This window comes from Anabrus simplex, chromosome X (assembly GCF_040414725.1).
Source record: "Anabrus simplex isolate iqAnaSimp1 chromosome X, ASM4041472v1, whole genome shotgun sequence".
NCBI classification, from domain to species: domain Eukaryota; kingdom Metazoa; phylum Arthropoda; class Insecta; order Orthoptera; family Tettigoniidae; genus Anabrus; species Anabrus simplex.
In genome coordinates this window covers 2036766-2064088 of record NC_090279.1, presented here as the reverse complement: position 1 = coordinate 2064088, position 27323 = coordinate 2036766, and positions in this window count along the sequence as shown.

Here is a 27323-nt window from a genome sequence, read left to right as displayed (position 1 = left end):
TGTAGTGGCATCCTTCAGTCACAGAGTATGCTTCTGACTTCGCGTCATCTCATCCATGCTGCCTTTTTCATAATTCGCACTTCAACAACTACCCCACTAACAGAGTGTAGGCAAAATCCTAGATACCTGAATCAACTTGAATGGAGCCATTGGACGGTTCGGATGATTCCAGGTATTCACTCTTACTTTTTTCACTCTAAGTTTTTTAGAAACAAGTATACTAATCTTCACAATGATCCTGCAGTCCGTTTCTGGGTTTATCAGAAAGTGAAACATCATCTGCATAAATTAGAGTTGTAGGAACACTCCTTTGCAGGTCCCATGTGGTGGTGTCCATGCTGAGGACAAAGGACAAAGGGGACAGAGTGGAACATTGGCGTACACATCAACATTCACTGAGAAGCTCTCCGAGACGTTTGGCAACGCAACATACACAACCTCTCGTGTTCGTGTAGAGCATCTTGATCCAAATTATAAGCATTTCTGGAACACCATGGTCACGAGTGCAGACCAGATCACACGGTGTGGAACACGGTCGAAAGTCACTTCAAGATCAAGGAAGACAAAGTACACTGCCTGCGGATGTTCTAAGTGATTTTCAATTAGTATTCTGGCAGTGAGAATTGCATGAGTTGTTCCAGCACCCTTAATGAAGATGCACTGGTTAGCAATAATGCCGACGATTTCACGCAGTCAATAATGAAGGATACTCTCAAAGGTCTTCTCATGTGCAATTGGGGGCAATTTGGACGGTAATGTGCACATTCTGCTGGATCGTTATTTTGCTTAAAAATGGCACAAGGATGTTTGTAGCCCAATGACTGCGAACAGAGCCAGAGTCAACTCTGGCACTGAACACGCTTGTCAGCCAGTTGATAATGAGCTCTTAAAATGGCTAAAAATTCCAGAGGTTTCTGGAAGATCAACTGGTTCTAGCGCTTTTTCGTTCTTTATACTCTTAATGGGACTGTCGACATTTTTGGTGTGATGGATAAGACGGGGCTTAGCATCTGCAATACGGTGATGTGGGAATTCAAAGCAGGAAATCCCTACAAATCTTTTTGACTTTTGAAGATTTCTTGTTTGTCCTGTAATCACTGGCCATTTTTGCCTCTAATGCACACAGAGTGCTCAATACTTGTGTCAAGTTCGGTCAGCTGGAAAATAGTTCATTTCTCCTTCGTTTGAGTTCAGTGATGTACAGTGTTTATCAGAGCTATACCGAAAAAATTCAAGGATGCTCTTCGAGTTATGTTAAGAATAATGGTTCAATCAGGCTGGCGGGGAAAATTATTATTTTTGAGAAAAGTATTTTAAATTTTTACTGCCCGGTGCACGATTCGAATTGACGAGCTGCTGCCGTGTTTCACGGAAGGAAAAGCAAGCACCAGATTGTTTCTCCTCTCACCTGTTTGTCGCAGTAATATTCTATATTAATTAACATGCTAGAAGATGCAAAGCTGATGCAAAGCTGCCGCGTCGCGATCTGTATTCTTTCACTCACAACATTGTGAATTCATTAAATACTGATCGAAGGAATCAACACGCCCAATGGTTTGATTACAGTAGATGTTCAATATAGCCCCCTCCTACTTTGGTGCATAGTTCACAATGGTGTAGTTGTAAGTGTCTTTGGTCTCTGTACAGGATGTGTAGTGTGTGGCGAACGGCTTGGAAAGCTGCTTGTATTCTTGGTGCAAGTATGTTTTCTCTTTCTATGGGGTTCACATAGTAGTCAATTTGTGTAGAACAAACTGTACACTGCCTACCGGAGCTCGGGACTATGCGAAATGAACGAGAAACTTGTGCATTCGCACCGAGCATTACCTCTGCCTCCCACTTTTCACTTCCCCTCCCCTTCCCTCTTCTCACACACAGCGGCTGACTCTCTGTCATAGCACATACAGCAAACTCGTCAATTAGAAATGCACGGCCGGAAGAAACAAGGTCACTTTATTTCCTCAAAAAGGTACATATCCTTAGCAATCCAACTGCATCATCACTCTCAATATCACACGAAGAATATGCCTGATTTCTTTGTCAGTACAGTTCTGATACACTTCGTACACATGTCATTACAGTGAGTGCGACATATTTCTTAGCCACACGTTCGGCAAAAACAATTCTTTCCCTGTGTTCTGGAGTCTATTTGAAACCCAGTTTATATACAGTATCTCTCTGTCTTTTTCTACAGCTCTTCTTGGACTGGAATCATCCATAAGAACGTTTGAATTTCAATGCAGTAGGAACTAGGTTATTTCGTATCCAAGTTTAGCTTCCACCACTTGACCTTCTCGGGGGTATTTATCCTTCCACCTGTACAATGCATTAAATCCTCTGTGACCACCTTATGCTGAGGTGGTACACAGACTACATGATATTCACATCGCTTCTTAGTCGGAGATCACGGTGCCGATCAAAGATAAGGTGAATTTGGTTGCTTCAGTCACCACAAGTATAGGTAATGAGATGATTGATGCACTTTTGAAGAACGTATTACCACTAAAAGCAAGACATTTGCTTCTGAAAACCAAAATAAGAGTTCCATCATAATTTCAGATACCGCAGGTATTACATCATTGCAGTTATAACCATAATTTGTGTGACCAACATGCGCATTAAGATCACCACAGATGAGTGGGAACTCATATTCTGGACACGCTGAAACTTGATCTCGTAGCTCTTGTCAATTCTGTTCCTTATGTAGGTCATCACAGCCGGATTGTGACAGAAAAAACCACAAGCTCGAGCGAATGCAACGTCGATTGTAATTGACATAAGGCTGTCTGGATAGCACTGAACCTCAGCAACTCAATATTGTGGGCTTGCGCACACAATGAAGTCAACACCATTCCTGCTGGATGTAACCTGGTAGATAAGTTTATAGACATATCTAACGTCATGAGATTTCTAGCCTTTCCAAAGCAAGCAACTTATTATCTAATTAACATAGCTACTCTTCAATTCTAAACTGGACTTACATTATCCTAATTACAACAGGCTATCTGAAACAGTCGAATTCAAGTGGGAACTAAATTTCTAGGGACATATTTCCCCTACAATGAAAATATAACGTAATAATGAAGCAAGAATGATATTTACTAATAAAATAATCACACTACAATAATTCTCAGGTACATTTGGTTGTATCCTAATTATAATAGTTTAACTGACACAACAAATATTCGTAAACTATGAATCTATGGAACTTATGAGCCTGTAAATTTTCATTGACTACGTACATAACATTTAGTTCCCTTGGTTTTTGAAAGAGAATATAAGGTGAAAAGTTTGAATGAAGTTATCAGTCAAAGAGCAGTGGTCAGTTGAAATCATAAATTTAAGCCCTACTAACGAAAGTTAATTAAACATAACATACGTCATATTGTTTTTAGGATGTTTTTATGATTTTACGATATCAGGTATTTCTCTTTCAAACCACACAGATAGGTCGTATGGCTATGATGAGCTTGAAAATTGCTAGGAGTGGGAAAGAAGCAACTGTGTCCTTAATTAAGGTACAGCCGCACCATTTGCAGCCCTGAAGATGGTTTTCCGTGGTTTCCCATTTTCACACCAGGCACATGCTGGGGCTGTACCTTAATTAAGGCCACGGCCGCTTCCGTACCATTCCTAGCCCCTTCCTGCCTCGTCGTTGCCATAAGACCTATCTGTGTCGGTGCGACGTAAAACAAATAACAAAAATGAAAATGTGAAACCATGGAAAACATGCACTTCAGGGCTGTCGACAATGGGTTCGAGCCCAGCATCTCCCAAATGCAGGCCGATACGTACACGGCCAGTTGTTCAGTACCATAAAGAAGCAATTGCTTGAATTCCTTCTCTTCCAGTAATTGTTGTGAGAGTATCTTATTATGTAATTTCAAACATTACGTTAAAACGTAAGTTTTTATTTTAAAAATTCGGTGTTCACAGTTCCCCAGATTTACACGCACCTTTGGATATAAGTTTTCATATACAGGTCCGAAATTTGACGATACATGGGGTTACTTTGGAAACGTAAAGAGTAAAATAGAATCGCAAATGCATCATCTTTCAAAATTCTATGCAGAGCATGCTTTTTTCCCTTAAAGTCAAGGTGGGCTTCCTACCTATGCCCTTCGGTTCTAGGATCGAGGTAGCCCTTACTTCTTCGCAGCTTCTCCGCATGTCTTTCACCAAGAATCCATTTAAGAGATCAAGCTTCTCGGCATTGTAATTACGATAGACCTTGCCTCCAAGTTTATACTTATATTCTTGCAGCACAGTCCGAAGTAACCCCGCGAATGAACCCTACTCAGAAAAACTGCGAAAGACATGATTCTTGAGGTGATCAAGCAAGTTGATCCTAACAGAACTACAGTTACAGTAAAACACTCGAAAACAAGTCACTTCAACTAACATTTGTTGACAATGTGAACATTCAGTACCACACCATACAAGAAACAAATTCTCTGACTGAGAGATAGAGAGAGACAGCAATCAAGAAATAGTTTTATCACAATAGTTCTATGAACTTCGACTGTCCTATATCAACACAGATCTATCCATATTAAGAAACAAGGTATACACTAGTTTGAAGATAAACCGACATCCAGAATAATCCAATGGAGTATTTGGAAGCTAATATTCAGAGAAGTGTAAGATAACACTAGTAAATTGCAGGGTATACGCTGTAAAGGGGAATCATGGATCACAGGTATCTGGGCATAGAGCGCTCATGGGTCAATTTATCTCGAAAGGGAAGTGATTAGGTTGGATAAAACACATTTCAATGACACTTGCGAGAATTATAAATTAACAAATAGTAAATTTAATGATTATCGTTATTTTACTGTAAAACCAATTACAGTATTAAAATTAACAGCTAAAAGATAGCTGAGCATCTCAGAAGAGTTAATTGTTAATAATGTATAACTACGGGACTCATACGAGAAATCTCGCATGTTTATAAAAGTTTTCAGTGGAGCAGCCGCTGGTGAACTAAGGAATACACAAATCAGTACAATATTCGTCAGTCGTACTTACCACTTAATATAATCTTTTTTTACATTTATGATATCAACTTGAACGTAAGCAAATGCAAGTGCATTACTATACTGACGAATGTTCCGGAAGTAACTTTTGGTTTTACTATCATTCTTTTCTTAACTGATCATTACAGCATATCATAATGACACAAAACAGGCGTCCCAACGGCCAAATGTGAAGCGGACACCAATGATGGCGCGTATTTTCCTGCAGTTAACATTTTCAAGGCTAACACCGCCCGGAAAGTTTTTAGAACTCTTCACAAGACTAGTTTCGAACCATAATAATTTAAGAAGAAATGAAGAAAATTTATGATTGTTTTCCAACTATTCACACCTTCTAGGCCGAGAACTGATAAAGGCAGTGTGTAATCGACGCTCAACTTACTCAGCTCTTACTCTACTGCTTTCGTACTGCTCTACTTTAGAGCACAACTTCACTTCGCTTTCCCACTACAATTCTACAAGATATTCTACGCCAAGCGTCGTTTATTAGCCATGATGTCTTACAAAGGGAACAGTTTATTTCGTCTTTTGGAAGACATAACCACTATAATATTAATTCCGGAACACGTTTGGTATGCATAAATCATCTGAACCCGCAAGTTAAGTGTCAACTGACATTTAAACAGGCATGGTTGGAGCACATATTAATATGCCATTTTAGTTTCTATGTGTGTGTCTGTGTGTGTGGGTGGATGTCTGTGAGCGTGTCAGAAAGCTTACTATTACAAGAAGCCTGCAAGACAAGGAACAAAGGAATCATTGTGCAGTTTGCAAGAAGAATCTCTAATTTCATCATGATGCACCTTGCAAGGGCTATTCTTTTCCGGAATGTGGAACTAAAAGGGGAGATCCCACCACACCCTAAAGGGTGCGAAATGGACCAATCGTGAGACATTGTAAGTCAGGACCTAATCAACTTCCATCATAAACATTTAAGTACCCTTTTTAAATATTAATTTCCTTTTCAGAATGACTTATTTATTGAAATTATATTTTCTACTGTTTTGTGTTGTGACAGATTCTTATCGCTTCTCATCTACTTATTGGTGCTGGTAAGTTTTGTGAATGATAGAAATACACCCATATCCATGAAATCAAGATCACCTTGAAAGACTAGAGACAGGAATTCACACTCACAGGACATGTGCAATAGTATGTTCTGAAGAAATGGCTGGCCTCGACCCTCAGTTTCAAGGCGCACCACCACTGACCGGTAAATTGTGCCTGCGGCTCTCGTTGTCGCTATAAACCTAAGGTAATGGATCAGTTTGTCCTGAGCAGTGCAGTACCTACAGTACTGTACATGTGCCAGGTACTGTCACTTTTATAGGTTGAATGACATATTTTCTTACGGTCACTAAGTTAGTATTTTTTGTGTTTAAACGCAGAACGTTCTTTGACCAATCAGTTTGCTAATATCTGTGGATCATCAGCACTTATTGCAAACAGAAAAGTATCATATGCATTATGCAGATTATTTATTACGATTCCATTAACAATGATGATATCCTGTTTTCCTTGCAGTGCTTAAGAAAAACTCCCTTTCACAGTAGATATTGAAGAGGAGTTGAGTTATAACAGAGCCTTGCCTCATCCCTTGCTTTATTTCAATAGCATGGTTGTTGGTGTTATCAACATTAACAGATGAGGACTGATTTTAATACAGGTTGGCAACGGTTCGTATGTCTTTTTTATCTTTTTTAACATTTTCTTTATCTTATAGTTTAGTCAATTTAAGAGGTAACTGAAAAGTATCTAGACAACTGGAAATAAAGCAACACCAAGACGAATCAGTCTCTTATGAAAGGAAACATGCTGTCTTTCCTGAACATAGATCACTTGATCATGACCAAGGGTTTCTAGTTTAATGTGGAATCCGAACCAGAAGGATGTCTTCTTAATTTAATGACTCCCACATTCCTTGGCCGGAACTCTACCCACAGCCAGCTCGGCGGCAATGATACTAGGCAATCATGCCGCCTGATCTTAGGTCAGCAAGAACCTTACACCTGTCTTGGTCGAAATGGGCCTGTACTTTGTATTGAACTTGGATCTCATCATTTATGGCACCTTTTGGGTGGTCCAGTGACAGAGAACACTAGCAAAAGATATGTGGAGCTACAGGCAAGAGACCAAGCGAATATAGAGTTTGGGTAAATGTGTTGCAAGGAAGATATTTCAAGATGTCGTTGGTGATGTGGGTCAACACTTCACTAGTGCCCGCTCCTAATGCTCGAGAGCTTCCGGAACCCTTTGAGATTGTCGGTATAGTCTTTCACGGCCAGTGTCTTCACTGTATGCTGCGCTCGAATTGCGTTAGTAGCTGCCAATGTTTCGCCGGAAACTGAGCGCAGCATTCTCAGGAATCCGCTCTGTATGAACGTCAGTAGTGTACACAAGGTGTGGTATCCAGTAAATGGAAGAGTAACCCGAAGTGCCAAGAAATTTATCTGAAAAGAAACATAAAACACATTGTTGGTGTAGCTCCGAAGAAGTAGCAGATGGAAACTGATGTGAAAGTGAGGATCTGGCAACGCTTGAGGCCGACGTGTGGAATGGACGTGTTCCTACAAGCTGGGCTCAGCTTACCTCGCCTGTCCGTTATGTATAACAGAGTAACAGAGGAGGGACTGTTGACAACTTGGCCAAGTGTAGATCCTTCAAACGGCACTCGTCATACAACAGCCACGCCCAGAAATCTCCTGAGCTGTATAGATTACTTTCCTCATGATGGACCTAGAACTTGTGTAACAATTAGTCAAGTACATTCCATCTCTTCGTGAAGTGATGGTTATTATTATTATTGTTTATAGTTGCCTAGAATCTAGGTTATCGGCCCCTAATGGTACGAAATGTAATAAAAATTTTCAAGTCCAAAAATTCATCCACCGACCACAATTCAATTCTTGATTATGAATAATGGATGAATTCGAAGGTAAAATTATCAGCAGCTCACAGTATTACAATTTACAAATAATTTCAAATCAATACTCCGATTCCAATTAAAGAAACACGACGACGAACAATGATTATGAACTTAAAATAATGGTATGTTCTGACCAAGGTGCTGTTTCCAAAGCACATCCCTGAGGAGATGATATTTTTGTTGAAAATACAAGCCAACGGCCCCTCATAATGGTATGTATCCCTAGTAGAGCAGAACCATGTTCTTTATCATATAGCGGTACTAAAGTATACTCACGGTGTTCTTCACTGCGCACAGGTAATGCAGACTTATGGTGTTCGTCACATAAGGGCCCCAATCATACGCAATGCAAGAATGGCGTTCCTAACATAGTAGGTACTAATCACAGGGACCCGTACTATCCCGTGGTGTTCCTAACATAGTGAGTACTAATCACAGGTAGACACCAGACCCGTAGATTCTGTCACAGTTCCGAATGGGGATATGAACACAGTTATGACAACGGCGAGCTAATACAACAATGGGCAGATGCTACGGAACTCTCTCTAATTCATGATGGCAAACAGCCACTTTATTTTAACAGTGGCCATTGGAGAAGAGGATATCATCCAGATTTTATTTTCGTCACTAATAACTTAGGAGAACAATGCAGCAAGGGAGTATGCAACCCAGTACCTAAGTCTCAACACAGACCAATCCTGTCAGTTTTACTCCGCTATCCGACCTCTGTATGTTCCCTTTCGTCGTAGATACAACTTCAAAAAAGGGAGATTGGTCAAAATTCCCTGCTTTACTGGATGATACGGTCCAAAACATCAAACCAATTCCTGAATCATATGAACAGGTCACTTAGGCTGTTAAGAAAAGTTCTCGTAAATCTATTCCCCGTGGATGTCGCACTAGTTACATCGAAGGTCTTAATCTGGATGCAGTCTCGCAACTAAATGACTGCTGCAAGCTATTCAAACAGAAACTAATAGGTGAGGAAACTATTACAGCAGCACACGCTCTAACTTCTCTAATAGCCTCATCGAAAAGAGAGAGTTGGTGGTTATGACGCTGAGCAGCCAAAAGGCCTGGAGACTCCTAATGAAGTTGACCAGAGGTCCAACTTTGAGTAACACACATTCTTTTGTTACAGCCAATCAGATCGCCCACCAACTTCTCATGAATGGCAAAATAAAACAAGAAGCCAAAACCCGGAGAGCTATGTTGAAGGTACCTGCGGGTAGGGATGAAGAAATATCTGAGCTCATGCAACATTTCAATTTCACTGAGTTGGAAAATGCAATTATCAAGTGCAAATCAGGTAAAGCTGCGGGTTTGGATGATTTGCGAGTTGAGAAAATAAAGAATTTTGGAAGAAACACGAAAGAATTGTTGCTACAATTTCATAACTGCTTACAGATGTCCAATATTCCAATATTGTGGAGCAAATCACGTGTAATTGCTGGTCTAAAGCCTGGAAAGGACAACAGAGACCCCAGGAACTACAGACCAATATCTCCTCTGTGCCACCGATATAAGATTTTCGAAAGAATGATACTCAACAGACTCATCCAGACTATCAACAAAAACCTCATTCCAAAACAGGAAGGTTTTAGACTGGACATGAATGCTGTTGCACAAGTTCAAACCTCACGCAGTACATTGGGGACGGTTTTGAATATTGACAAATTACAGGGGTAGATTTCATTGACCTCAGTGCTGCATATGATAAGAGTGAACCACCGTATACTGCTTCAGAAGATCTTTACAATCACGAAAGATTCAAAACTTACCAGATTGATGTCAACCTTGTTGCAGAACCGCAGTTTTTTATTTTCAAGGACAAAGAATCAGATGGAGATCACAGAAAAATGGATTGCCCCAAGGAAGTGTACTGGCTCCATTGCTATTTATTAGTTATACCAATGACCAACCACTCCCTAACAAAACAAGAAGTTTCATATATACAGACGACCTCTACTAGCCCGCCAATGTGCAACTTTTGAAGAGGTAGAACTTACACTTGACAGCGCTCGGAAAGAATTATTCACATAATACAAGGCTAACCACCTAAAGCCGAATCCGTCAAAATCTCTGCTTTGTGCTTTCCACCTCACGAACAGTGACATCAAGGAAATTACACGTCTCTTGGAATGGAACCCTCCTGGAACATTCTTTCACCCCAAAGTACCTAGGCGTAACGCTGGACCGCTCACTTACTTTCAGAAAGCACTGTTTCAACATCAATCACAAAGTCAATGCCAGAAACAACATCCTGAGGAAGCTGAGAGGTACAAACTGGGATGCAAAGCCACAAGTTCTTAGAACCACTGCATTGGTTCTGTGTTACACTGCTGCGTAATACGCATCCGCTGTGTGGTATAGATCAATACACGCTAAGACTGTGGACCTGCCCTGAATGAAGCTTGTAGATTAATCACAGGATACCTGAAACCTACGCCTGTTGAGAAGATACACTGACTTGCTGGCGTTGCACCTCCAAGTAATCGTCGAGAAATCGCTGCTGATCAAGAACGACTAAAGATTGAGAATGTTGAAGCTCACCCGGTGTTTGGTCATCAACAATCTCAATCTAGGCTGAAATCCAGGAAAAGTTCCCTCCAGACATCAAATCCCTTGAGGACCACCAGAAAAGGCAAGACATTCCTTATGGAAATCTAAGCACCAATAATGGATGAGGCCACGTGAATATCTTCCGGCTGGGTGTAATGAAGACTGGAGTGTTTGGAGGTCCCTTAACCGATTAAGAACTGGTGTCAGCAGGGCGAAGTAATCACTTAAGTTATGGGGCTTCACATCAGAGGACAGCAAGTGCGACTGTGGTGAAGAAAATAAACAGTGAACTATATGTATCAATGTCCTTTCAGCCCATTTTCATGCTCAGAGTATGATTTAATGCTTGCTGATTACAATGCCCTAGGTGTGGCTCAGTTTTGGAAAACACCATCTAGATGTACAGTAAATTTGGTCAATTTCCTATGTTTGTTAATTTTTGGAATTTTCGTAATTTGAAATCATTTTACTTTTACTGTAGGATTAAGTATGATTCTGACACGAGTAAATAAATAAATAAACCAGACCCGTGGTGTTCCCCAGAACGCAAATCCATGGTGTTCGTCACATAGTTCTACGTATCTCAGGGACCCGTACTATCCCGTTGTGTTCCTCAAATAGTGGGTACTAATGATAACTAAAACCCAGACCCGTGTTATTCCTCGGAACGCATTCCCATAGGTTTCTTTCATAGTGGGTCTAATCACAAGGATGATGGAAATAAACACAGGTAATTTGGTCGAACATTCAGCATCCCTTGGACTCGTCCCCACCCACAGACGTTTGATTGTTTGGTCCGCGAGATAAATTTTATTTCGCTCAAGTCGGCCGGAAAATCGGGTTGGACTCCCCCTATCTACCACCTGGGACGTGCCATGTTGGAGTTATCACGACAGCGTAGTATGTTCGAGGTTAATCTGCTTTAATCTGATATCGTCTATCCCTCCCGGCTCACCGCTAGAAAAGCCGCATATATTTTTTTGCTATTTGCTTTACGTTGCACCGACACAGATAGGTCTTATGGCGACAATGGGACAGGAAAGGGCTGGGAGTGGGAAGGAAGCGGCCGTGGCCTTAATGAAGGTATAGCCCCAGCATTTGCCTGGTGTGAAATTGGGAAACCACGGAAAACCATTTTCAGTGCTGCCGACAGTGGGGCCCGAACCTACTATCTCCCGAATATTGGATACTGACCGCACTTAAGCGACTGCAGCTATCGAGCTCGGTGAAAAGCCGCATAAGGTGACTAAACTCTAATTCTTCTGAGCGTAAAATTTTGAAGTGTGATGGTGAGGTTTACCATTCTCAACGAGGTGGCGGACAATATTTTTAGATGTTACATTCGCATGACCCTCTCTAGCTGTTAGGTTTACAACTCAGATGCTTAAGAAACCTCCAGGCATTGTGGCTGCTCTTCCTTATATCAGTCTCCTCCATCCCTCCTGTTATTAGATATCACTTTTAAAGGAACTTCCCCTGCTTGGACGGTTTCGGAGCTCAAAGGATCGTTGTCAAAGAGATCACGATAGTTTCACAATATTCCCCTAGTTTCTGTATATAGTGTGCAGCCTCAGGGAATTGAGATACGAGAACAATGCTTCACGATATTTGCAAAATAATCATATGATTCAGTAAAAAGCTCTACGTTCAGAATGTTCTCGTCCAGTGAAATGGTACATTTCTCCTAATCAGCCTTCGTAAAATGATATCTTCTTCGAAGAGGAACTCACATTCTAAAGATTTAAAGGTAAGACGTATGAATCTAAGACGAAGCCACAGAAATGGTTGCAAATAGAGGATTATGGGGGCGTTTAGTAAATTCACAGAGGGTAGACGGTTGAACGCTGGAGGGCATAACAGTCTGTAATGAAGAACGATGAGGGATTTTTGCCCCACTTATTTCGCTGATAACTGAGATATGTTTGCTTACGCGGATACTGTAAGTTAAGATCTGGATTATATCCATGTTCCACCTCGCACTGTTGAATGATGCTGGAAGTTTGTTATGCAGTATAATTAGATCGCACGAATCTGCCCATTCTACGCCAGCCTCTTCTATTTTGTCGGTACCTGCGTAGCCCCATATTGTATTCTGACTGTTGATTTAACCAAACACAAAATTCTCATATTGATGCCGGAAGGCTCCACAAATCTAAACACAGTATCTGATGGCTTATTAATTGAGCTCTACTGTGGGAGTTTCAATGTCATTACGGGGGAGGATCTGGATGTTGGATAGCACTGAGGATCTTCAACCACTATGCCCTTGATTTTTGAACGGCGAAGATTCTAGTCTCGGTGAAGTTCTTGAATGCATATTATTAGCGTGCGGAGAAAATTGCGAGGGTATATATTTTGTGTTCTTTTTCAGATTCTTGGAATTCAGTCACTAATAGAAATAAAATAATGAAATTGCAAAATATTATTATGCAAAAGTTCTTAAAATAAACCAGTATATCCATACATACAGAGGACGACGAAGAGCAGAGATTGAGCGGCGACAAAAGTTAAATACTGTCTGTTTATTCCAGTAACTTCTACAATGTCGTCCGGTGACTTTGCTATGTGTAGAGCTGATATGACGTTGTATTAATTTAGGAGAAGTTTATCACAGCTTCAACTATTAATTTCTGAAATTAAATTGAAGCAAGAAATTAAGTAGTTCAACCTATTCAATGCAAGTAAATAAGAAATGTAGTGTTACATTCTTATTTGATTAAAATAGGTACCGGTTTCGACCACCAATCTGGGTCATCATCAGCCAATTAAAAATATAAAAACAATGAACAGGGAAAAAAAATTAAAGGATATGTCTTTCACAAAAGCAGTTCATGAATCATTATAAGACAATAGGGGTTAGGACTGTCCGATTTTAAATCATAAAATCCAGATGAACTCGAAGAACAGTCACTTATTTGTGCCAAAGCGCAAGTCCCTGAAGAGTGGCACAACGCACGCGATGTCCGGCACTGTTTTCAACCAAATAAGTATGTAACACTACGTTTCATATTTACTTGCATTGAATAGGTTGAACTACTTAATTTCTTGTTTCAATTTCATTTGTGATACAGTTCAATATGGAACATTATGACATTTTATTAATTTCTGTGTTGAGAGGACACGAGGCGAAAAGTACGATGCTTGCGTGCGTTAGAAAATTTCGTCAAATTATTATTCGGCATGGGACGTTAAATTTAGTGCATTTCTCATCGAATTCTTTCAGACGTAATGAAGCACGTGTTTGCATTAGAGCAGTGAAATTTAGAGGAATTTTAAGTAAGTTAATTTGCGAGATTTCATGAGCACAGACGTACAATCAGTTATGTATACAAATTGAAAAGTTTTGGTGAACTTGTAATTTATAAACGTCAATAATGGTAATAAAAATTATTTATTTGGCGTATGGCTACATAACTAAAATCAATTAATATTTACAATAATGATGTCATACTAATAAAAACAATAATTGATTCTATCACGCTAGTATGTTGAAGACAGGGTAGAGTTCGATTTTAAGCTATCTCAGCAGTATAACTATGGTATTTAGCATTAGAGGTTGCCTCAAGGCATTTCCTGGCAAGCTGGTTAATGATAAAGTTCACATCAAATGTTTGGCCATCACATATTGTCTAGTTGATTTATCCAACAATAGGCAACAAATTTAGTCCCTAGAAAAACTTCATGAAACTGCATCTAAAATGAATCCAAATCTCATAATAGAAAACCCGATACACGGAAGTATCTACTCGGACAAACAAAACCGGGTAACTCAGTTTGGCGAAATTCCTCACGAAAATAATTTCTAATACTTGGGGAAATTCTCCAGCAATCCACATTAAATCATGAAGAAAACAGAAAAAGTTTTCTATAGTACAAGTAGGTCATAGTATCACATGGAAAAGGTACAAAAATAAATATCCTGGAACGCTAAATTAATATATTATAACACGTAATGAGGTCTGAAGCATCACACATGTCAGAAACATTGATCAGACTGGAGAAAGATCACTATCTAAAATTATCGAAAACTAAAAGGAAATATCCTGACGGACATGTTTGGCCAAGTATGCATAGTAGGGTGTGGATGAATAGGAGGTCTTCGGAATTATACCAACATATTGAGAAAATATCGGATACAATTGGAAAAAGGCGATTGAAATTTGGTGACCATATTCAAAGAATGGTTGATGAATGACAAACTAAAAAGAAATTTAAGTATTCCTCCTCGCTAAAAGGCAAGAATAATTGGATTATCTACAAGAAAAGGACTTCGAGAAATCAGCATTCCAGATTAAAGTACATGGGACAAAGCGAAGCATTATGATAAAAAGCCAGGATGAAAACAAAGGGATGGACCGCTCTCCGGTATACACCTTGAGGTGTGACGAGGAGGCGCCGTTGTGGCTGAAGAACTTATTACTTCTCTACTGTGTGCGACCGCATGTGCCTGGCTACATCTCCAGAATTTGAGATGTTCCTATTCGTTCAGTAGTTAGTGTGACTTGAAACAAAACCACAGTATTAAATCACGTGCGGCTTCATCCCGGCGAGACGTGACGCTCGTGCACCGACAGCGTGGTGCTGCGAGCGAAGATTTGCCACAAAACACGGCACAGGTCATCTCTCGAGTGTGGTTCAGATGTGCAGCGTTAAGTTACATGAATCTCTAAACATTTTATCATATTACTGAGAACACGTGTGCTTTTACACCAGTGTGTGTTCGGATCTGAACTGCTAAATTGATTTTCTGGCTGAAGATATGCCACAGATATTTCACGGTATAGCTTCTCGCCAGTAAGCGTTTTGGAAGTGCGATTCTTCCGTTGAAGTGCTTACTACAGATACTGCTTTGGCGTAGCTATTCTCTCGTGTGAGTTAGTATGTGACGTACCAGTTGGGATTTTCTGCTCAATGATTTGCCACAGAAATTGGAATCGAACGACACCTCGCCAGTATTAGTCCGCATGTGAAGTGACAAGGCGGATTGCACACGGAATGACTTGCTACAGATATTGCAGGCGTATGACATCTCACCCGTGTGGGTTCGCATATGACAAACCAGGCGGGATTTAGTGATGAATGGCGTGCCACATATACTGCATTTGTGTGGCGACTCGCTGGTGTGTGTCTGTATGTGACGTGCCAAGTGTGATCTACTGCCGAAAGCCTTACGACATACAATGCAACAAAATGGCTTCTCGCACGTGTAAGATCTCATGTGACCCGTTACTCGGGATTTCGTGGTGAATAATATCCCATACACATTACAGGAATGTGGCTTATTGCCCATGTGAGCCCGCAGATGATATTTAGAACGACTTGCCCGCTGAAGGATTTGCCTCTCGTTCCTGTGAGTCCGCATACGTTGCGTGAGTCCACCTCGTTGCATGGAGAGCTTACCACAGATATCGCCGGTGTGAATCCGAATATGACGAGCAACGCAGGATTTCGTGCTGAAGGATTCACCGCAGACCTTGTACCAGTGTAGCTTTTTTACCGTATGACTCACCATGTGACGTGTTAGCTGTACTTTTTGTACGAAGGATTTTCCACACACATTGCATTCTTTCGTCCTGTGGTCTGCGTGTGTTTTGATGTGACGTGCTAAATGGCATTTTGTACTGAATAAATTGCCACACGCATTACATAGCAGTGTCTTGTCTCCCGTATTAGTCTGCATGTGATATGTTAGCCCAACTTCCTGGCTAAAAGATTTTCCACAAATATTACCTAAATATGGCCTCTCGCCAGTATGAGACCACATATGTACCATAAGTCCACTTTTATGGATGAATTGAATCCCACACATAGTGCAACGGAGCAGCTTCTCAGCCGTGTGAATCAGCACGTGATAACCTAGGCGAGAATTACTGCTGAAGGATTTGTAACAGATATCACATCGGTCTGGCTCGTCACTCGTGTGGGATCACATTTGAGCGACTACGCTTTCATCGGTTGAAGGATTTGCAACACAGATGGCAGCAGTTTGGTTTGTCATCCATGTGAGTCTGTAGGGGAAGTGCTAAGTAGGATTTTCTACCGAATGACTTCTAGCATATAATGCAATAGAGTGGCTACCCGCCTATGTGTGTCTGCATGTGAGAGTCTAGGAAGGATTTCGTGATGAACGACTTACCACATACAATGCACCCATGTGGCCTTTGGGCTATGAGAGCCTGAATTTGTCGTGAAAGGTGGCATCTATTGCTCAATGTCTTGCCACACAATTTGCTCCTAGAACAGGTTTCTCCACCATGCGGAGATTGATGATCTGCATAGCTCATCTCGGCTCTTGATCTATATAGACAAATTAAAACCATGTGACGAATAGTTTAACAGCCAACTCGACCAGAACTCTCATACAAAGGAAATGCTACTGTACATGCCACTCACTAGTATCCCACGCAGAGAATATCATTACACATGAACATCACATTTCTCTCACTTGTTACGAAGATGTGTTGCGTCTTTTCTCTCGAATTACGATATCACGCGGAAGTAACTTGTGACGATGTGGGAATATACAAATTCATAGACAACCTCACTTAAAGAAATCAATGATCAGAAAAGGTATACTCTAAAAAGAGTATAACAAGCTCTTTAATCCGGCACACATTTATAAACTGAAATCCGCGTATGTCCATTCTCCTACATAATGACGGCATTAGCTTAGAAGTTTTGATGTTGTTCAAGTGCTCTGCACTTTGTGGCAGTCAAGTAATAATTTTTGTAAAAGCCCTTGTTGTTGAGGGTGTTTGGGAGAATCTCTCTGTTGTAGATATTAATAAAATTGAGAACATATTTTGCCGACAGTCAGCAAGATCTGCTGAAGCAGGGCTAATCTTCTATGAATGTCACTTACTGTCACGCAAAACATACTTATTGAATTTGTACATTGTTATCACATCAATGTAGCAGTCTATACTTCAGAGTCTGGTCATTTCTAATTACTTAGCCTGATGTGCAATCAAACAGAGCCAACCCACATATCGGACGGTAGGTTTATACAAGGAAGTTCATACTTACTACCATGTCATTAACAGAGTCCATATACAAAATGGAAACCACTCATCCTGATGAAATGCTGTGAAAGATGAAATATAACAAGCACATGACAGCTCTTCCCCTAACACTGATGCTTTCTTTTCTCCTCCAGATACTGTTGTCATAGACATTATGCAGTCAACAATGAATATGGCTTTGGTAGTGTTTCATTACTATGTTCTGATATCCTGAATTTGAAACCAAATTCAAGCTATCGTGTCTGAATATTCTTACAAGTGTTCCTTTAACACTACGGCTAGAAGGAACATGAAAATCAAGGCTTGAGCCAAAACTCGTGAAGACAAGACGTTGAATTGCACCATAGTGGATATTGCTCCTATGTAAAGGAAGGTATGGGATTCTTTTTATTTCAAAAGATCGCGGACAACGTGAATATTTTAGTGTCTTGATGACATAGTTGGATAGCATCAAAGTCTAAGCCTGTCTTCCCATCGCATATTCTATGAAAGAAGAGCGAGAAAAAAATTTCTTGGTTAAAGGCCAGATCCGTTTACAACATGCACATGGGAAAAGTCGATCACGCATGCCAAAGCATATCGTAAAAAGAACTGGTACTTCTCAACTCATGGTGGATGCACTGAATTCTCATGGCCCAGTCGAATTCATAACTTCGTCACAAGCAAAGTAATGGGATGCTCGACCACGTGTTGTTACTGCACTCTTAGGAGAAAATAAGTGGACAAATAAAATGGGGACATTGATTCCAGATACGACATGCTAGACCTCATGATTATCGCACAGGATATTGATGTTGATACCACTAGGCAACAAGGCACAAACAATATGACACCGGATTTTATGTCATACGTCCAGTGGCATATCACGCCAAGTAAAGGGTGCAAAAGAAAGGCCATTCTTCTTTACGTGATAATGCATTTTTGTGACAAGTGATTTATAAGGTTAACAATTAGTTTTTCAGTAAAATGGTATTTCATTTTGCATTAAAAAATATTCTCCACGAATCACCTATATTGCTGGAACATGTGGCACGACCCCAGGAGATGGACACGGGTTGCCTACTTGCTTGCCGGCAGAATTGAACAAAATATGATAGCTCTCGCGGACGAAACACGCATAAAGTCCTTAATGGCGATTTTGGAGGAGATGGAGATATTCGGTACTGAGCAGTTGGCAGAAGAGTTACTCTACCTTTCTGGAAGTTATTGCAGAAAGGAGCATAGCGTTTCAACTCTAGAGGAGGGGCTGCACGCGGTGTCTGTTCCCCATGTCCGGAACGGCGTAACTACCTGCTGTCATGTGCTCTAAAATGCTTCAAGACACGCCGGCCGTAAAATAATACTGTCACATGTTTACAGAAATATGTCTCATGGAATCGGAACCAAGGTTCGGGCGTCCTCTGGAAGGTACGCGCTTTGGCAGGGCCCAGTCAGCATGAAACGTATGCAAGGGTTACCGTCGCGCGGGCAGTGACGGCTAGGCAAGCGAGTACCACCATCCTGTAACCCATCACTGAACTATGTCTGAATCAATTAGCAAATTAGGCACAGCACATGAGAGAAGGCATATAGGAATCTGTGAGGTGCAAAAAAAAGATTGAGGGGAGAAACGTCATGCGAAGCGGGGTGCGATTACTAAATGATGTACAATGGAAGCCGAAGAACAACTAAGGGTTTTGGCAAGGAAACCAAAAATCCCTTCTGAGCACTACCTGACTAGAACACTGCTTACTATCTTATCGTGGCCGGTTTCTCTGAATGCACGTGTCGGACGGAGAAAAGAAGCACACACAGTCCATGGCCTTCATGGATATGTTCAGAAGAAAGATGATTGCCAACAATTTCCCGATTATGTAGAAATTGATCATTGCGAACACACGGTACAAAGAGCGTGATATTCACCTAGTCACGTACTACAATTGCTCCCATCGAACGCACATTGACTACATCCTTGTCAGACGAAGGAATCTCAAAGATGTTCTGGAGACAACAGTTGTTCCTTACGAAACCGTTGCGATGCAACATCGACCAGTAATCTGTAAGATGCGGATAGTCACCAAGAGCTCAATACTTCGCAGGAAATGGACCAAATTGGAACAAACGGTGACGCCTGAAGAAGGAGGCCAATATTGTTGCAAACGTCACAGTGCCACAAGTCACCATATTAGAAGCGAGCTGGACTAAACTGAAAGGCGCCGCATGCTCCATTCCTGGAACAAATAAGTCAGGGCGACGACAATGAAGGATTACCAATGACACGTGGTTTCGGAATGAGGATGTTATGTATGCAATACGGTTGAAGAAACAGCTGTAAAACGAGTTTCTTGCTCGTTGGAATGCCTACAAAGCAGCCAGTAGTAAATTGAAGGAGGTTGTCGCTGTAACAAAAGCAAAGCGGTAAGCAGGTCTATATATGAAAATTCACATGCGCTAAAACGAGCGGAATATTTAACGGCTAGTCAAATTGGGGCATCGAAACACGGAACGTTCTACATCATCAATTAGGAAACAGACGGTTTTCTACTCGACTGGCGGGAAGCGCAAGTACACTGGCTTAACTACTTTGACAAAATTTCAATCTTGGAATTTCCGTACCTACCAATCCCAATCACCGCCGCTGTTGAAGGTCCAATATAGGAAATTGACGTCACCCAAGTCCAGGCTATGTTGAAAGAAATGACACCAGGGAAAGCCATCTGCCCTGATTATCTTCCGGCAGAGTTTTGTTTCTCTCAATGGGTGGATGCAGCAGTGTGGCTAAAGCAAGCTTTTCAACCAGACCATCAAAGAAGGTCAAGAACCAACAAACTGACGACGGAGTATCCATTAAAAAATAAGAGAAGTCCTGCCGATTTACTAATTACCGTCCGATCATACTTCTCAGCCACGCAGTGACACATTTCGAACAAATCATCGACAAAAGAATAAGCGATTTAAACGAACACACAACAAGCCAAGCTGGTTTTGTGTAAAATTGTGGCGCAACAGGAGCAACACACGCTGCAAGGCTATTACGTGAGAGGTATTTCGAAAAGAATAACAGGCTTCATCATGACTTTCTGGACCCTGATAAGGACTTCCATCCGGTACATCATAACCTAATCAGTCAGCGCTACAAGAGCATGGCATTACAGAGCACCTTGTTGAGAGGGAATAATTGATCTATGTAGAACCGAGGAGTTATGCTGAAGCTGTCGCAAGAGCGTCTGATGACGTCCGCGAAACTGTACAATTCCACCAAGGCCCTTCCGTATCACCACTGCTGTTCATTCTTTTGACGGACACCATTATATAAGACCTTTATATTCCAATACCATGGACACATCTGTATGCAAATGGTGCAGAGAATAAGCGCCAAACGGAAGATTGGAACAATCCACTAGCGCAATACGTCCCGCGCCTCAACAAAAAGGATAGATAATATATGACATTACATCGCCGAGAAGTTGGAAGCATGCATGATGACGGTGAAAGTATAGTACGAGAAGAGAAATTTAAGTATCTTGGTTCCAAAATCTCTGATGATGGCCGACTTACTGATGAAATCAACTTAGGGATAAGCAAACCCTGGCTGAAGTTGAGAATGACAACGGGCGCTCTTGCGACCGTCGGATGAAGGACCACCTGAAATCTAATATCTACTGAACTGTTATCCGTCCTGTCGTTTTCTATGGCAACGATTGCTGGCCAGCTAAAGAGGAGGTAAACGCCAACTAAGCATCATGGATACGAAGACGCTTAGGTGAACGGCTGACATAACTAGACTAGATCACATTTCAAATGATGTTATTAGAAAACGTTCCAGCATTGCACCGATAAAGAAGAAAGTTTAGGAAAGGCGTGTGCGCTGGTTTGGGTATATTTGCATGCAGAGGTCGATATATTGAGAAATTTACCGTATACACAGAAAGTAGGTGAAAAGAGGCGCAAGGGACAAATAAGACAGCATAAGACGAATGACCTGAAAGCTGTGAGACTACATAGAAACATGGCCCGTGACCGAACTAAGTGGAGGCTCACACCAGGCAGGACTAATTTTAAAAGAGCGGAATAACAAGAAGCAGGTTTGATGAATGATCTGTTATAGAAATGTGATACAATGGATATTTTGCACATCCTAACAATTAACTTACTATGTCCAAATTTTCTCCCTTAAAGCCTATGTCTAATATCTATGTTCTTATTTCCATTAAATAGTGTTTGAATGACAGAGCACCTCTGGATTACGTGTTTAAGGTATTCATAAACGTTTGAAATGGCGTAATTAGACAGAATTTTCACTTTTTCATTTTTGTTTCCTGATGAAAGATTTATTCTTCTACTTTAAGAAAATGTATAGTACTTACATCTTTCGTGCATAAATATGCTCAGAAAATTGATATAAAGGGAACAGTGCACCCGTGTCTCGGTCTAAGATGGGCGTGGCTTGCTGCACGGAGAATTTCATGGTTCCTTTCGATTTAATTCAAGTTTGGCGCTCGTTGTTACAGAATAGCTTTCCATAGATGGCTCCACATGCGTATTCTTTGTATGCAGCAGTAATACTATTTGGTATTGAGAGCTTCCATGGTTTCCATAACTGCGTGTTTTTAGTAAAAATATTATCATGTTGCCTGTTTGCTGTGTGCCTTTGATGTATATTCGTTGTTGAGATAATGTCCAGAAACTGTATTGGATGTAAGAAGCATTGAAATGATTATATGCATTCCCCATTCTATTTAAGTTGGAAAGCTGGATCATGCTACAGCCTTTGCCAAAAATTACAGTGAGTCTTCGCCTAATATGGAACAGTAAAAATATTTTCTCGCACAGGTGAGAGTAGAGGTCTGGAGTATGTAGATTTCTATGGGGAAGGGGATTCCAAAAGTTACAAGGTAGTGTGTGATTCCAATCCATACAATGGTAAAGAAGTCAATAAACTGGAATGTGTGGGCCACTATAAAAAGCATTTAGGAACAGCTCTTAGAAAAATTGTACAACATAACAAACCATGTGTGGTAGAGGCAAATCAACTGGAACACTGAGAGACAAGTGTCAGAATTATTTTGGAATTGCTATGTGTTCCAACTACAGTTTTATAAAAGATATGACAAATGCTCTATGGGCATCATTGTATCATTTGACTGCCCATAAAGTGCCTCCCCACCACAGGTGCCCTATAGGAACAGACAGCTGGTGTTTATACCAACGAGCCACAGCTGGCAAACTACTTGAAAATTATAAGCATAAAGCAGGAATACCACTGGAAGTCCTAATGCAATGTTAAGGTAAGGGTTATTCTGCCTAAAGGCAGGTTCGAACCTCCGCAGAGGTGTTCCTGAGCTGGAGTTTACATGCAGAAGGATGGCCAGTTCCTTTCTGCTCCTCCATTCTCTTACCCCCACCAACAGCATATGACACCCCATCCAACTCCTGACCACGCCCAATGTTGCATAACTTCGGAGATCTCACAGGATCTGGTGCTCCAAAACGGCTACGGCCTTTGGCACATGCAATGAAGCCTGTGTATGAAAGGCTCTGTAATCCAAAAATGTTATTCAAATGTTCTCATGGTTTGACTCAAAATACCAATGAGTCATGCAAAGGTACGGTATGGAAGAGGTGTAGAAAAGATACATATGTGGGGCTACCCACTCTCAAACTGGGTGTCGTGGATGCAGTTTTACACTTTAATTGTGGGAACAAGGTTCAAATAGAGGTTTTAGGAAGAATTAAGTTAGTGCCTGATATGTTCTCAGCATCAAGAGTGTCACAAGCTGACGAGGCATGTGTACGCATAAGTCAGCCTCAGAGCACTTCTGAACAAAGACAGCGAAGAAGGTACCTCAGGGGAAGAAGAAAACTGAAACAGGACAAGAAACTTGAAGGGGAAGGTCGCACCTATGCAGCGGGAGAATTCTAATACTTTCAGGTAAAAAGAAAGAGGTCTAATCATAATACAACCCTTTAAATTTACTCAAAACTAAAAACTTCTTCTTCTTCTTCTTGCGTTACGGCCTCTGTAGGACCACGGACAGCTCCTTCACGGATTGCATTTTCTTCTTCTCCTCCCAGAACCTCTTCATCCTTTCTCTTCTTCTCTCCCGCTCTTCTTCCGAGATATTCAGTATCCTCTTCTCTTGTCTACTCCACTGGTGACTCTCAATCCTTTTCCTGTATCCATCCCTATCATTGATCTCTGGCATATTAGTCGGTATGTACTTGCTTTTCCAATTTTCCTTTTCTTCCACCTTGATCCCCAATTCTGACCAATCTTTCCGGAGTTCAACTACCCACTTGGTTCCTGTCTTTCCTCGTGTCCTCGCTGTTGTTTCCCATACTCTTTTCGTCATTCTATCCGCATTCATCCTGATTACATGTCCCGCAAACCGTGCTCTTTTTAGTCTGATTTCTTCTGAGATTGTCCTCATGTTCCGGTATAGTTCTTCCCTGGGTATCCTCATCCATCTCTCACCTCCTCTCTTAGGGCCTAGTATTTTCCTCAATATTTTTCTCTCTTCTTTCTCTAGTTGTTCCGCACCATTTCTTCCTAGTGCTATTGTCTCAGCAGCATATAATACAGCATTTCTCACCGTTGCCTTGTAATGTCTGATCTTTGCGTCTGTAGATATATTCTTTTTATTGTATATATCTCTGGTCATACAGAAGGCTGATCGCATCTTCTTTATCCTCTCTGTTATTCCCTCATTACTCCTATTCCTTCCTGTTATAAATTCTCCTAGGTACTTGAATTTGTCCACCTTTTGTACGGTGCCTTCCGGTGTTGTCCAATCCTCAGTGGTATTCAATGTCTTTGTCTTGTTGTAGGCGATCCTCAGTCCTACCCTTCCGGCTAAATTGCTTAAGTTGTTGAGTTGTGTCTTTGCATCTTCTTCTGTCTCACTTACTATAGCTATGTCGTCCGCAAAGGCTAGACAATCTACTTGGGCCCTATTGTCCTTTTTGTCCCCAACATGCGTCTTTGGTATTCCCATTGTCTCATTCATTGTTCTCCACTGTCTGATGACTTCATCCAGAGCTATGTTGAACAACATTGGTGATAATCCATCTCCTTGTTTGACACCAGTGTTGATATCAAATTCTTCAGAGAGTACTCCTCTGAATCTCACCCTTGCCTTTGTGTCTGATAGAATTTCCATTATGAGTTCATGTGTAGTGCCATCTAATCCTCTGTTCTTCAGGATTCTTCCAAGAGTTTGTCTGTCGATGGAGTCATATGCTTTAGTGAAATCTACAAAGGTTACCACCGTTTTTTTTTGTTCTAAAAACTATGTTTTCTTTTCAGGTTCGAACAACAATGAGTCGAGTTCTAAATCGGATATCTACCTCGAAAAGGTCTCAAATTGCTGATAATTAATTTAGGAATATCTTGTACTAGAACTGAGAAAAAATATATCCCCGTTCAAAAACTGAGAACGAAGAAATTAAAAAATTATTTTGGAATGTTCGAATTTTTGAAAGAAGGTGTTATATTTCTTTGTGAAATGGTGATAAACTAATACATTTAGTACATTTAGTAGGAAACATCAAGAACACTAACGATGATAGTTCGGCGAAAGAAACATTAAAATAAATGAATTTTTTTAGTTGCTAGATAGTCTCAAAAGAGTGCCATTTTTGTTAACAAAAAATTCTTGGACAGCTCTTAAATGATAAAGTGGGCAATCCTATAGTATAACAGTCTTCATTTACCTTCCTTTTAACTACTAACACAATTTTAAAACTTTTGTGTAAAATTATGGATTTTGTAATGAAGCGAACATGAATACCGGGGACAAACAAGACAGCATAGAACAAATGAACTGAAAGCTGTGAGACTACATAGAAACATGGCCCTTGACTGAACTAACTGGAGACAATGAATCACAACACCAGGCAGGACTAATATTAAAAGAGCAGAATAACAAGAAGCATGTTGATGAATAATCTGTTATAAAATGGGATACAATGGATATTTTGCACATCCTAACATATAACTTACTATGTTCAAATTTTCTCCCTTAAAGCCTATTGTACCAGGAAAGCCTAGGTCCTGGTCCATATTAATCGAAAGAAACGTTAATCCAGCATAAAAAGATCCGACCGACGTACGAACATCTATGTAAAGAATGTTCCAGTATGTGCCAGACCCTACGAGTGCACTAGGCGGAGTCAAGTGACGTCACCTGTCGCTTGAAGTTCACCTCCCCTAGAGATATTTCTCGAAATAATTTTTCTTTTACCAGCTTTTTAACGCCTTAACCAATTTTAACGGGACAAACGCTGAATTATAGCGGATGTCATAAAAGTTAATCCCTGTGAATTTCGAATTAATTCATCCCATGGTTGTTGAGTTATAATAATTTAAAGTTTCAACGAAATTACGTAATCACGGTCACATGGCCGAGAGATATGCTACCCCTCCCAGCGCTGGTATCTATATATGCCAAGGCCAGCCAGCCAGCAAGCCAGTACAAGGACGAGTAGACAGCTGTGTATGAGTGAGACAGAGGAGAGACCGGCCCGCGTACAGTATGTTCGCGCAGTCACGGTGAAAGTACTTTCCGTCGTATTTCCGGAACGCGAAGTTATATCGCCGACAGAATTATAAAAGACGTCGCACTATATTTAGTATATCGCGTCGCGACTACAGTCTAATCATACAGACATTTAAGAATATAATACGAGTGAACTTATTGAAGTGCAAACATTAACTATTTAACGTTCACAGAATATGTCATTACGTGTAGACTTATGATATTGAACTTCTACAGAAACTAATGTGTAGAATCAGCAGAACTCATTTCTTTTCGAGTATTGAACTGTATTCCTTTATTCATGCCACGTCAGTATACGACTTACAGTAATTTGAGTGAAAATTAAGAACTTTTCTGAGGTAATATAACATTATAATAACATGATAAGCAGAAAATAATTCTTAGTGACTTAATGACTGTGTTCAAAGACTGTGAGTATCGACTTACCTTTTCAAGTGTGAACTGTGCATTTATGAACGTTTCAGTAACGACTGTAAATAGTATTTCATACAGGAAGGACTGTGATTCTTTATTTAACGTCTTGAAATTCAATTACGCCATAAATAATGTTCAACAGTCAATGACAGTGTCAGTGATAACTACTCGCACTAAGTGAATTTTTCGTGTGCAAAAAATCACCCTAACGAGCTGCAATTCTACATGATCCAGTTCCAGCCGTCATCACCTCATCGGGAACGTCAACATGGTGTGTCAAGGGAACATCGCCGATCCTGATTCTCCACGGAACATTCCAGATGTCCATCCTTCGACATTTTGTAGCAACATTTCTTGCCATAAGTGAGTAGTAACAAACTGACTAAAATTTTTTCTCATTAATTTGTGAACAGTGGAAACTTCAGTGCCGCGTATGAACAAATATTTCAGAGTTCTCATAATTTCTCAGAAGTGATTAATTTAATTTCAAATTTCAGTTTCATATCTCGTAGAAAGACTTTAGGCTTTTCAAGTGTGCTATATATCAAGGTTGACGAACTGAGAACTGAAAACTATTAACCAAAATTTAATTTCTCATATCAACTTACAATTATAAGTGTGTGCTTAGGTTTAGAAAGACTTTAGGTGGAAATTCAATACCTCATATTCTCACATATGAAAGACTTTGAAATCAGTAATATTTATGCCATTTTCATGAACAGAATTCAGGAAGATTACTTTCAAATTTTTAATTTCAATGCCAGATTTAAGTCAATGATCATATCGCAGGGTGAAGAATTAATAAATTGTTTTGAAAAAACATTTT